This window comes from Gossypium hirsutum, chromosome A10 (assembly GCF_007990345.1).
Source record: "Gossypium hirsutum isolate 1008001.06 chromosome A10, Gossypium_hirsutum_v2.1, whole genome shotgun sequence".
In the NCBI taxonomy this organism is placed as follows: domain Eukaryota; kingdom Viridiplantae; phylum Streptophyta; class Magnoliopsida; order Malvales; family Malvaceae; genus Gossypium; species Gossypium hirsutum.
In genome coordinates, this window is record NC_053433.1 from 84,827,404 (window position 1) to 84,838,923 (window position 11,520).

The 11,520-nt window shown below is 37.0% G+C and overlaps 1 non-coding gene across 1 annotated transcript; it reads left to right on the plus strand.

The window, feature by feature from the left end:
- Positions 1-9,639: 9,639 nt before the first annotated feature.
- Positions 9,640-9,746, plus strand: LOC121208714 (small nucleolar RNA R71). The gene has a single exon (XR_005903844.1). It is a non-coding gene; the product is annotated as a small nucleolar RNA R71 (small nucleolar RNA).
- Positions 9,747-11,520: the final 1,774 nt, after the last annotated feature.

The window sequence follows — 11,520 nt, forward strand, 5'->3', positions numbered from 1 at the left end:
GCTCCATACACTACTTGCCACTAAGCCACAAGAATTCATAATTAAGAACAAGTCAAATATTTATCATGTAATTCAGATAAAAATAACAAGATCCGTCTTAGGTTTCATTCCCCTTAGTTATTTAGGGGGTTTAGTTCATATTTATGAAAGAAAACATCTCAAAAGAATAATGATAACAAAACATAAAGAAAACCCAAGAACTCTTGAAGGGAATTGAAGGGAGATCTTCAGTCTTAAAGGTGAATTTGGCTTCTGAGATGGATCAATTGGCTTTCTTCGAGTAATTTATTGCCTCCTAATCCGTGCGTCCCTTTTTGGTACCTCTTGGGGTGCTTATATAGGCTTTAGAATGCTTCTAAACCCTCAAGAGTGGCCTTTCCTGAATATGACTAGATTTGGGCTTGACAAGGACACGCCCGTGTACGATTGCTTCAAACCGTGTTTGAGTCTGTTGAATGGACACGGGCATGTGAACTACCCGTGTGAGGATGTCTAGGCCATGTTGATTTCCCGTGTTGACCTATTTTCTCCGTTTTTTGCCCGTTTCTCGCTCTTTTTACTCCCCTATGCTCTCCTAAGTATAAAACATTAAATTAAAGGATTAGGAGCATTGAATTCACCAATTCTAAGGATAATTCATCCAAAATTATGCTAAGCATGGGATATAAATATGTATAAATCACGGTTTATCAGTTAGTATGTTTTGTCTTTGAATTTTTGATGAATTTGAGTGAAATGGGCTAAATTATGAAATTTGTACATTGAGGGACTAAAATGTGAAATAAATGAAATATATGGACTTGTAGGAACTCCATAAAAATTTGGCTAAGCATGTGTAAAAGGAAATTTTGTGTCAAAATTTGAAAATGTGACTAAAGTGTGTAATTTTGTGTAAAAGGAATTAGGGACTAAAGTGTCAAAATTTGAAAATGTGAGGGCTAATTTGTAAAATGCCCTAAATGTGTGTTTGTGGATTTATTTGAATGATTTGGTGAAGAAAAGAGTTAAATTTGAATTGATATAGACCAAGAACTAAAGAAAACGGAATTAGATCGGGGGAAATCGAAAATCATTGAATAGTCGCTCGTTTCCATTCATTTCCGTACGAGGTAAGTCAATATAAGAATAACTGTATTTTGAATTGAATTAGTATTAATTATATGCTTTTGAACAATTTTAAATGATTATATGCGTTGAGAATGAGATATCCGAGAGAGTATCGACAAAGTTCCAATGTCCGAAAAGCCTCGTACGAACCTTAGGAATAGTTAGGATTCATATGTCATGACATAGGATCTGATATGTGTTATTGTGTAAGACCACGTCTGGGACGTTGGCATTGACTTATGATTTACGTGTAAGACCATGTCTAGGATATTGGCATCGTATTTGATTTCGTGTAATACCCTATCTGGGACAGTGGCATCGATATTTGATTACATGTAAGACCACGTTTGGGACGTTGGCATTGTACGAGATTTCTGAGCTATCCACGTATCCTTATGATTCCGAATGGTTCAACAAGCATTCCAAGAAACAAATGAATATATGTGAGATGTGTATTCGATTCAGGTACATTCGAAATGTATACTTTTTTTTAGAACAAAGGTAAGTATATGTACAAGTGATGATATCTGACATAAGTATGAGAAAGTAAGTTATTTGTGTAACAGCTTGATTTAGACCCTAGTAGGAACGGTGGTTTTGGGACCACGAATCTGAGTCGAAAAAATATTTAAAAATTACTTTTTGTGTTTATTTTGTGTGAATTTATATCTGTGAAATTTTCGTAATTTAATTTTATCATTTGAGTGTCTGATTAAATAAAAGGACTTGATCGTATAGAATGAAAATTTGATGGTTAATTATAAAAGGGCCAAAATGAATGTGTCTTTATAAAAGGAAGTGTTTATGTTGCAATTATACCATTTATTTTGTGGGTGGACGGCAATGGACATAAAATAAGTGATAATATAATGTTTAAACAAAGGTTAAATTTGTAATTAAGTAGAATGATATTATAAGTTATAATATAACATAAAATAAAGCTATGTTCATTAATACGTGATATTCGCGACAGGTTTTAAAAAATTATATTTAATCGTTCTTGGAACTAACTATTATCACGATGAAGGAAAGTGTACCTATCAAACAGTAGTATAGCTTTAGCAAGATCAGATTGTCAAACCCAAAGGAAGCAAGAGTGCTAGTAATTACTTTCTTTTTATTATCTAGCCTAAAAATTAAAGGATTTGTTTATCTAAAATAAATAACTAAACTAAGGGTGCACAGACAGAAAATTAGGGAAAAGCTTTTGGGAAAACTTGATTGATTAAGACAATACCCAAGGAAAAATCCACCTAGACTTCACTTGTTATTTAAATCTGAATCAGATGATTTATTAATTTGACTTGATTCGTAGGAATCCTTAAGTTATATTATTATCTCTCTTGAGACTAATAACGTCTAACCCTAGGTTGATTAATTGAAATCTCTTTCTAATTAACACTCTAGTATTGGATTAACTCAATCTATGACTTCCTTATTAGGTTTCACCCTAATCTGTTAAAATCTTGTCACCCTATCTCTAGGCGTGCAATCAACTCTGCTTAATTACGACAAATTTACTCCTAGACAGGGACTTTTGCTCCTCTGAATAAGCGCATTAACTTGAATTAATATCCTAGAATATTGAAACAATAATTAAGAACACATAATTAAGAACAAGTCAAATATTTATCATACAATTCAGATAATAATAACAAGATCCATCTTAGGTTTCATTCCCCTTAGGTATTTAGGGGGTTTAGTTTATAATTATGAAAGAAAACATATCAAAAGAATAAAGATAACAAAACATAAAGAAAACCCAAAAATCCTGAAGGAAATTGAAGGGAGATCTTCAGTCTTGACGATGAATCCGACTTTTGAAATGGATCAATTGGCTTTCCTTGAGTAATTCCTTGCCTCTTACTCTGTGTGTTTCTTCTAAGCACCTTCTCAGGTGTTTAAATAGGCTTTAGAATGCCTAAGAGCCCTCAAAAGTGGCCTTTTCCGAATAGGACTATACTTGGGCTCGACAGGGACATGCCCGTGTGCCACACTTGTGTGCGATTGCTTCAGACCTTGGTCAAGGCTGTTAAATAGGCACGAGAATGTGGTCTACCCGTGTAAGTCGTGTTGTGATTCTGCCAAATGGACATGGTCATGTAGATTACCCGTGTGAGGAAGTCCAGGCCGTGTTGATTTCCCATATTGGTCCATTTTCTCCGTTTTCAACCTGTTTCTCGCTCTTTTTACAGTTCTATGCTCACCTAAGCATAAAACATGAAATTAAAGGATTAGGAGCATCGAATTCACCAAATCTAATGAGAAATTATCCATAAATGTGCTAAGCATGGGATAAAAATATGTATAAATTACGGTTTATCAAATACCCCCACACTTAAGCATTTGCTTGTCCTTAAGCAAAATCCTTAACTCACAATCAAAATAAATTCTTCTCAACTTATAATCCTTATCGATAATATCTCAAGATAAACCATAAGTAATCATACATTGAGGATTCAACTAGAAGAATATCAAAGTTTCAAACATTCCAAGTTGACCATTTTCTCACGAAACATAGATGTCTCCCCTCAATTAAGTGATTACCTTTGATTCAAAATATCACAAAGTTTAACATCCTCACTAAAGATTCACTCATATCACTCGAAATGTTTAAGGACAATAAATGAAGCACCCATTAGTCCATATGAAAAGTTATTACCATAAGCTTGCATGAAAATCAAATCTCCACCACTATATGTTAAGATGAAACGTCAATCAAAAGGTCTTTAGACGATTGTAATGTGGCTTTGGTTAAGGGGTGTGGTCACAAGCTGAAAGAAAAGGTTAGAATCGAGATTGATTTGAAAACTTACCTAACTAGAAAAATAACTAACCATTAATTGACTACAAGTGAGCTTCTTCTCAGAATATGGAATTAACACTTAAGCTAAAAAAAAACAACGAATTACTACTAAAATATATGTATGTATTGTATTTTTTTTAAGAACAAGTCAAATAACATAGGCTATCTATCAAAAATAAAACATAGCTAAGCAATTTATTCAAATCAAATCTCGAAAAAAATAGGAATCAAGTTAATTTAGGGGATTTCAACAATAATGGGTTAATGGTTAATGTTGGGGGTAAATCAATGAATGGGTTGTTAGGCTCAAGGGGGTTCACTAAGGGTTAATTGTGAAGGTAGGCTTTTATGGAGTGAGTGGGTTAAATCTAAGTGCCTTTATCATCTCGGCATATCAAATCAAATGGTGTGGTTTTGACATGCACAATCAAGCAAGTTCTAGAATGACAATTCAATATTGACGCACTCAAAGCAACAATAAAAGTGAGCATGAAAGAAATAATAGATGCTTTAAAGGCTCAAGATCTCACAAAAATTATGGCTTTTTGATGTTTAAACCTGTGAATTTTAACTCAAGATAATACCTGAACTTGGGGAAACAACCTAAAAAAAAATTAATTCTTAAAAATCAACTCTATCATGCTTGATTCTCTAATTCCTTAAAGTTTAAAAAATCAATGCATAAATGCCTATGTTTTAATTCAAGACATATCAACAAAAATCATAAATTAATCAAAATTTATTCTAATGATGATATGAGAAAATTATTTGAGAATAAGACAAAATTCAGGGATTTTCTAATAATGATAGTGATATAAATGACCCCCCACACTTAATGTACATTGTCCACAATGTACAATGATAGATATACTGAGAAATATAGATATATAATCATAAGATAGGGAGAGAAGTGAAACTTCCTGAATGATGAATGGACTCCTTGAATTGGAGTTATGGAGAATAATCGGCTAAGGCAATGATGAGAGTGGAGGAGGACATTCCAGTGGTGGTAGAGGTTCATTAGTACATAAGTCCTGCACCAAAAGAATATTATATCTGGTAGTAGCTATGGTCGTGGTCGAGTAGGACATGGCAGTCATGGAGAACCTTTTCTAGTGGAGTTTCAAGTTCCTAAGTGATGATGAGCTTTGGAGCTCTATAAAACTGTGATAAAGTTAAGAACTCTTTAGGAAATATAAGGAAGCATAATTACTCGTAATGAAATAGCCGAAATTATAAATTATTTAATAAAAATTAGAAAACCTAAAAATGAAATAGTATTAAATGAAAATAAAATAAAAAGTACTTAAAGAAGATAAATAAAGATAAAAGTGAAAGTAAAAATGAAAAATAAATGGTCTTTAAACATCGTCATCGCCGGATGGTTCGCGAGGTGGTGGTGGCGATGAGATGTGAAGGTGCTGACAAATCTGATGTAGAGTAGCATTAATGTGATCAAAGCGTTGAAAATACTACTACTCAAATCGAGTAAGGCGCTCAGAGATGTCAGAGTATGACGCCGTCGCATGAACTGGACGATGGATGGGTGGTGGCTGGGATGGTGGGTCCTCATGACGTGAAGGGACATCATCAATAATGTCCTCTTGGTCCTCCTCATCGGCAGACTGGACGAGGCAGTACTGAGGAAGGTAGGTTCCACGTCATTTTTTGATCATCGCCATATGTAGCATACTCGAGATGCCCTATGGAGACATCTGGCAGATAAGGGTAAGGGAGGATGATTGTACTGCTGTGTTGAGGAGCTTGAAAGATCGTGCCAGTCTGGTTACATAGGGGCCAATAGAGATCACTCCTCTCCTATGCCGCTCCGTTTGATGGTGAATGGCGAGGGCAATGAAATAGATAAGGTCGAAGACGTGCTCGTTTGCCATACTCCACAAAAAGTAGGCATCGTGAGTGTTGACGACGCTAGTGCTCTCCCGCCGTCCTGTCAGGGTGTGAGCAAGGATAACATGCAGGTATCTCAGGGATGGGGCGAAGGCCGATTCCTTGGAGCAACTGGGGTCATAGGTGGCCGAGTGGGGGAATAAAGCTCTCCAACACTTCGAAGGTAGTGGATATGGCGATGAAGGGTGTCAAGTTCGTTGTCGTCCATAAACTCCTCTGTGTATAGTCTCAGTGCGGTTCCAAACTTAGGTATGCTCAACTGACGAACCAAACCATCGAGGTAGAACTAGACCATTCCTGGATCATCAAACTCCGTCATAACGATTTGGAAGTGAAAGGCCAAACAGAGTTCTAGGGTAAGCTCGAGGTACGTCCGCTTGATGATCCCAAAGAAGAGTTCTCATGGATCAGTCGTCAGAAGGGCTCTGACCACATCAGCCAATTGGACTTGTTTGGGTGCGGCCCAGTCAATGCAGCGGCCCACACCTAAGGGTCGGGCCCGAAGTATTTGAAAAAGTTCCTCCTGTGGTCCTGGTGGGAATTGGAGGAATGGGTGCCTGATTTCAGCGGTAGGACCCGAAGATGACGTTTTTCCTTTCCTCTTCTTTGAAGAGGGATGGCGGTCTTTTTGCCACGTGAGGTTGACATGGTATACCTATAATGAAAAGTCGAAGTTAAAACAATACTCCCCAAGAATGGCATAGAGAGGTATTAAAGAAGAATACTTCATGGGCATCACAGGTAACAGGTAAGATGAAAAGTAACTAAATCCTAATGGAAATCATTATTAACAATAGGAACATGGGAATAGTGCTAAATGGAATATCTAGTGAATGAATGCATGTGAGTTTGATAATATGAAATATGGTGTGGGTAAGCATGAAATCCATGTAAACAAGAGAAATGGATGAATGTAGCATAATGTCTTGACTAAAATGGAAAATTTCTAACAAAGAGCATAAGTATTACTATCATTATAACCATGAATATTTACTCAAAACAGTCAAATGAAACAATAAAAAATCATGAAATAAGTAAAAGATTTGAAGAGAATAGAGAGAAAAGAGCAAACAAATGCAAAAGGGAAGAGCTTGGGTCGTCGAGAGTGGTGTTGTGGTCGGAGTACGAGCGTGACAGGGAGGGCGTGTGTTGAAGTTGCAGCGGCTAAGGTTAGGGATTTTAGGGAAGGGGATGATGAATAGTGACGGGTTTATATAGATTTTGGGGTACACGGCCGTGGGGCATGCCCGTGTGCCCTAATTTTAGCCCACGTGTTTCGCGATTTTTAAATTTGGGCGCATCTGAGATTTGTCCCACACCCGTGTTCTTTGGGCGTGTTGGTGCACACGGTCGTGTCACACGGCCGTGTCCTACTTTGTTCGCTTCTCCCATGCCCATGTGTAATAGCGCACACCCGTGTTGTTTTATCAGTCTTGAGCAAAGGTGGTGGGCACGGGCATGTCGCACGCCCGTGTTAAATTCTCAGTTTCAACCACGGCTTCAAGACACGGGTGTGTTGCATGCCCGTGTTGTTTTGACAGGTTTGCCCACGGCCATGTCGGACGGCCGTGGCAATTTATTGCATCTCGTGTTGGGGAAAAATTTTGCTCTATTTTCACACGGTCATATCGCATGGCCGTGTCTAGGCCCGTGGTGTGAGAACGGCCTAAGGCACGCCTGTGTGCCTGGCCATGTGGATTAGAAAACCTGTGGCCAAGTACTCAGTTAGTGATTAAATGTTAAAAATTAAAATTTTATAGAGATTAATATTGTTAATGCTTGGGTTGCCTCCTGAGAAGCACTTATTTATAGTCTAAGCTCCACTTACCTCGATTTCGCATAGTCATTGTGGTTCGAGGAGTTTACACTCCTCATCCCTACTATCAATTTTATCAACATAAGGCTTAAGATGAGTACTATTTACCTTGAACGTGCCAAATTTGGGATGAATTACCTCGACTGTACCATATGGAAAAATGCTAAGTACCATAAGAGAGATTTCTTCATTTGGTTCAGAAGTGGTAATACGAGGGTCTGCTGCGTCTATTAGCACTTTATCTCCAACCTTAAGTTGATTTGGGGTAAAATTTAGCTTGTCATGGCGTGGTTTTGGTTTATCATGTGTTTTCAGTTTATGTGTCCGCCATTTATCTAGCTCCTCAATTTGTAGCCTTCGTTCTTCATAGATAGGTCATTTTTTGTTACTTGAACATGGCTCATGTATGTTCTTCGAACCTATTTCCTACAAAGTAGGTTGCACCATATGGTTAGTTTTAGGAGAATGATTTATACAACCACCTTCAATTTTTTATGTGTTACTCGAATTATGACCTTGAAGGGTGATTGTTTCGTCTCCCACATGAAGTGTGAGTTCACCTGTGGCAACATCAATTATTGTTCTAGTAGTTGCTAAAAAGGGCCTCCCTAAAATTCAAGGAACGTTACTATCCTTTTCTATGTCTAGAACAACGAAATCAACTGGGAATATAAATTTGTCAATTTTAACGAGTACATCTTCAATAATACCCCTAGGAAATCTGATTGTTTTATCGGCTAATTGAATACTCATCCTAATTTGTTTGGGTTTCCCAAGACCTAGTTGCTTAAACATTTTGTAAGGCATGACATTGATACTAGCCCCTAAATCAACCAAAGCATTATTAACATCTAAGCTACCAATTAAACAAGGAATCATAAAACTCCCTGGATCTTTTAATTTGTTGGCCAGCTTATTCTGTAGTATGGCTGAGCAAACCGCATTTAGCTCTACATGCGATGCCTCATCCAACTTTCACTTATTTGTTAAAAGCTCCTTTAAGAATTTGACTGCGTTTGGCATCTACAAAAGAGCTTCAATAAATGGTAAGTTAACATGTAATTTCTTTAATAATTTAAGGAATTTACCGAATTGTTCGTCTGTGCGGTCTTTCCTTGTCGCATTGGGGTATGGCACACGAGGTTTGTGCTATTTACTGACCAGTGTTTGTTCACTGTGGTCTACCTCACCTTTGCTTTTACTTACCATTATTCCTTGCCTTGGTTCTGGTTCAGGTTCCACTAACCCTTCTTTGTCTTGGATGGTAATTGCGTTGAGTTGTTCCCTTGGGTTAGATTCAGTGTTACTCGGCAGGCTACCTTGTGATCGTTCAGATATTAATTTGGCGAGCTATCCTATCTGAGTTTCCAGCCCTTGGATCGACACTTGTTGATTCTTAAGTGTTGTCTTGGTATTCTAAAAATGAGTTTCTGACACCGAGATGAATTTTGTTAGCATCTCCTCAAGGTTCGACTTTTTCTCTTGTTGGTAGGGTGGTTGTTGGAAGCCTGGAGGTGGTGGTCTCTGATTCCTTTGGCTTCCCCATGAGAAATTTGGGTGGTTCCTCCAACTTGCATTGTAAGTATTACTATAAGGATTATTTTGAGATCGAGGATTATTATCCATGTAATTTAACTACTCGTTCTCCATGTTGTGGCCATAGGGTGGGTATTCTAAATTGCTTGATCCACCTCCACTTGCTTCATACTGCATTACTGGGTGAACTTGTGAAGAACCAAGAAAACCATCAATTTTTCTATTCAATAGTTCTATCTAATTAGAGAGCATAGTGACCGAATCGACTTTAAAAACGCCAGCTATTTTTGTTGGCTTTGTCCTCATGACTTGCCATTGATAATTATTCAGTGACATCTCTTCTATAAATTCATAAGCATCCTCAGGTGTTTTATTATTGATAGTTCCACTAGTAGCTGCGTCAATCATCTGACTAGTCAAAGGATTTAGGCCATTGTGAAACGTTTGAACCTGTAGCTAGAGTGGTAACCCATGGTGAGAGCACCTTCTCAATAGATCCTTGTATCTCTCCCATGCATCCTAGAGTGTTTCTAAAACCATCTCCACAAAAGAAGAGATATCATTACGTAATTTAGCTGTTTTAGCCGGTGAAAAATATTTTAATAAAAACTTTTCGGTCATTTGTTCTCAAGTAGTGATTGACCCTCGTGGTAACGAGTTCAACCACTGTTTAGCTTTGTTCCTCAATGAAAAAGGGAATAATCGAAGGCAAATGGCATCATCAGAAACGCCATTAATTTTAAAAGTGTCACAAAGTTCCAGAAAATTTGCCAAATGAGCGTTGGGAACCTCGTCCTACAAAATATCAAACTGAACAAATTACTGTATCATTTGAATTGTGTTAGGTTTCAGTTCAAAATTATTTACAGTGATAGCAAGCCTAACTATGCTTGATTCAGTTCCTGTTAAAGAAGATTTAGCATAATCATACATAGTACGCTGAGCAGGATTCTGATTAGCAGTAATCGCAAGAGGTAGCGGATTTTCCTGGTTTTCAGCATCTCCTCGGTTGTGGTGTGAATATCATCCTCTTTCTCTTCCTTTTTGTTTCTTAAGCTTCACCTTATTTCTCTTCGATTTCTGTGAACTGTGCGATCGATCTCACTATTGAAAAGTAATGGTCCTGATGGGTTTCTTCTGTTCATAAACTAGAAAAACTGTCAGAAGCGAATAAAAGAGAAAATTAGAAAAGTAAATAAAAATTTAAATTAAAAATAAAGTAAAATGGCTAAAGTAATAAAAATTGAGTGTTGCTAATATCTTAAGTTCCCCGGAAATGGTGCCAAAAACTTGATACATGATATTCAGGATAGGTTTTAAAAATTTATATTTAATCGTTCTTGAAACTAACTATTATCACGATGAAGGCAAGTGTACCTGTTGAATAGTAGTATAGCTTTAGCAAGACCGGAGTGTCGAACCCAAAGGAACCAAGAGTACTAGTAATTACTTTCTTTTTATTATCTAGCCTAAAAATTAAAGGATTTGTTTATCTAAACTAATTAACTAAACTAAGGGTGCACAGAGAGAAAATTAGGGAAAAGATTTTGGGAAAACTTGATTGATTAAGACAATACCCAAGGAAAAATCCACCTAGACTTCACTTGTTATTTAACTCTGAATCAGACAACTTATTCATTTGACTTGATCCGTAGGAATCCCTAAGTTATATTATTATCTCTCTCGAGACTAATAACGTGTAACCCTAGGTTGATTAATTGAAATCTCTTTCTAATTAACACCTAGTGTTGCATTAACTCAATCTATGGACTCTCTTATTAGGTTTCACCCTAATCTGGAAAATCTTGTCACCCTATCTCTAGGCGTGCAATTAACTCTACTTAATTACGACAAATTTACTCTTAGACAGCGACTTTTGCTCCTCTAAATAAGCGTATTAACTTGAATCAATATCCTGGAATATTAAAATAAGAATTAAGAACACATAATTAAGAACAAGTCAAATATTTATCATACAATTTAGATAATAATAACAAGATTCGTCTTAGGTTTCATTCCGCTTAGGTATTTAGGGGGTTTAGTTCATAATTATGAAAGAAAACATCTTAAAAGAATAAAGATAACAAAAAATAAAGAAAACCCAAAACTCCTAACGAAAATTGAAGGGAGATCTTTAGTCTTGACAATGAATCCAGCTTCTGAGATGGATCAATCGGCTTTCCTTGTGTAATTCCTTGCCTCCTACTCTGTGTCTTTCTTCTAAGTGCCTCATCAGGTGTTTAAATAGGCTTTAGAACGCCTAAGAGCCCTCAAAAGCGGCCTTTTCCAAATAGGACTATACTTGGGCTCGACAGGGACATTCTCGTGTGCCACGCCCGTGTGCGAT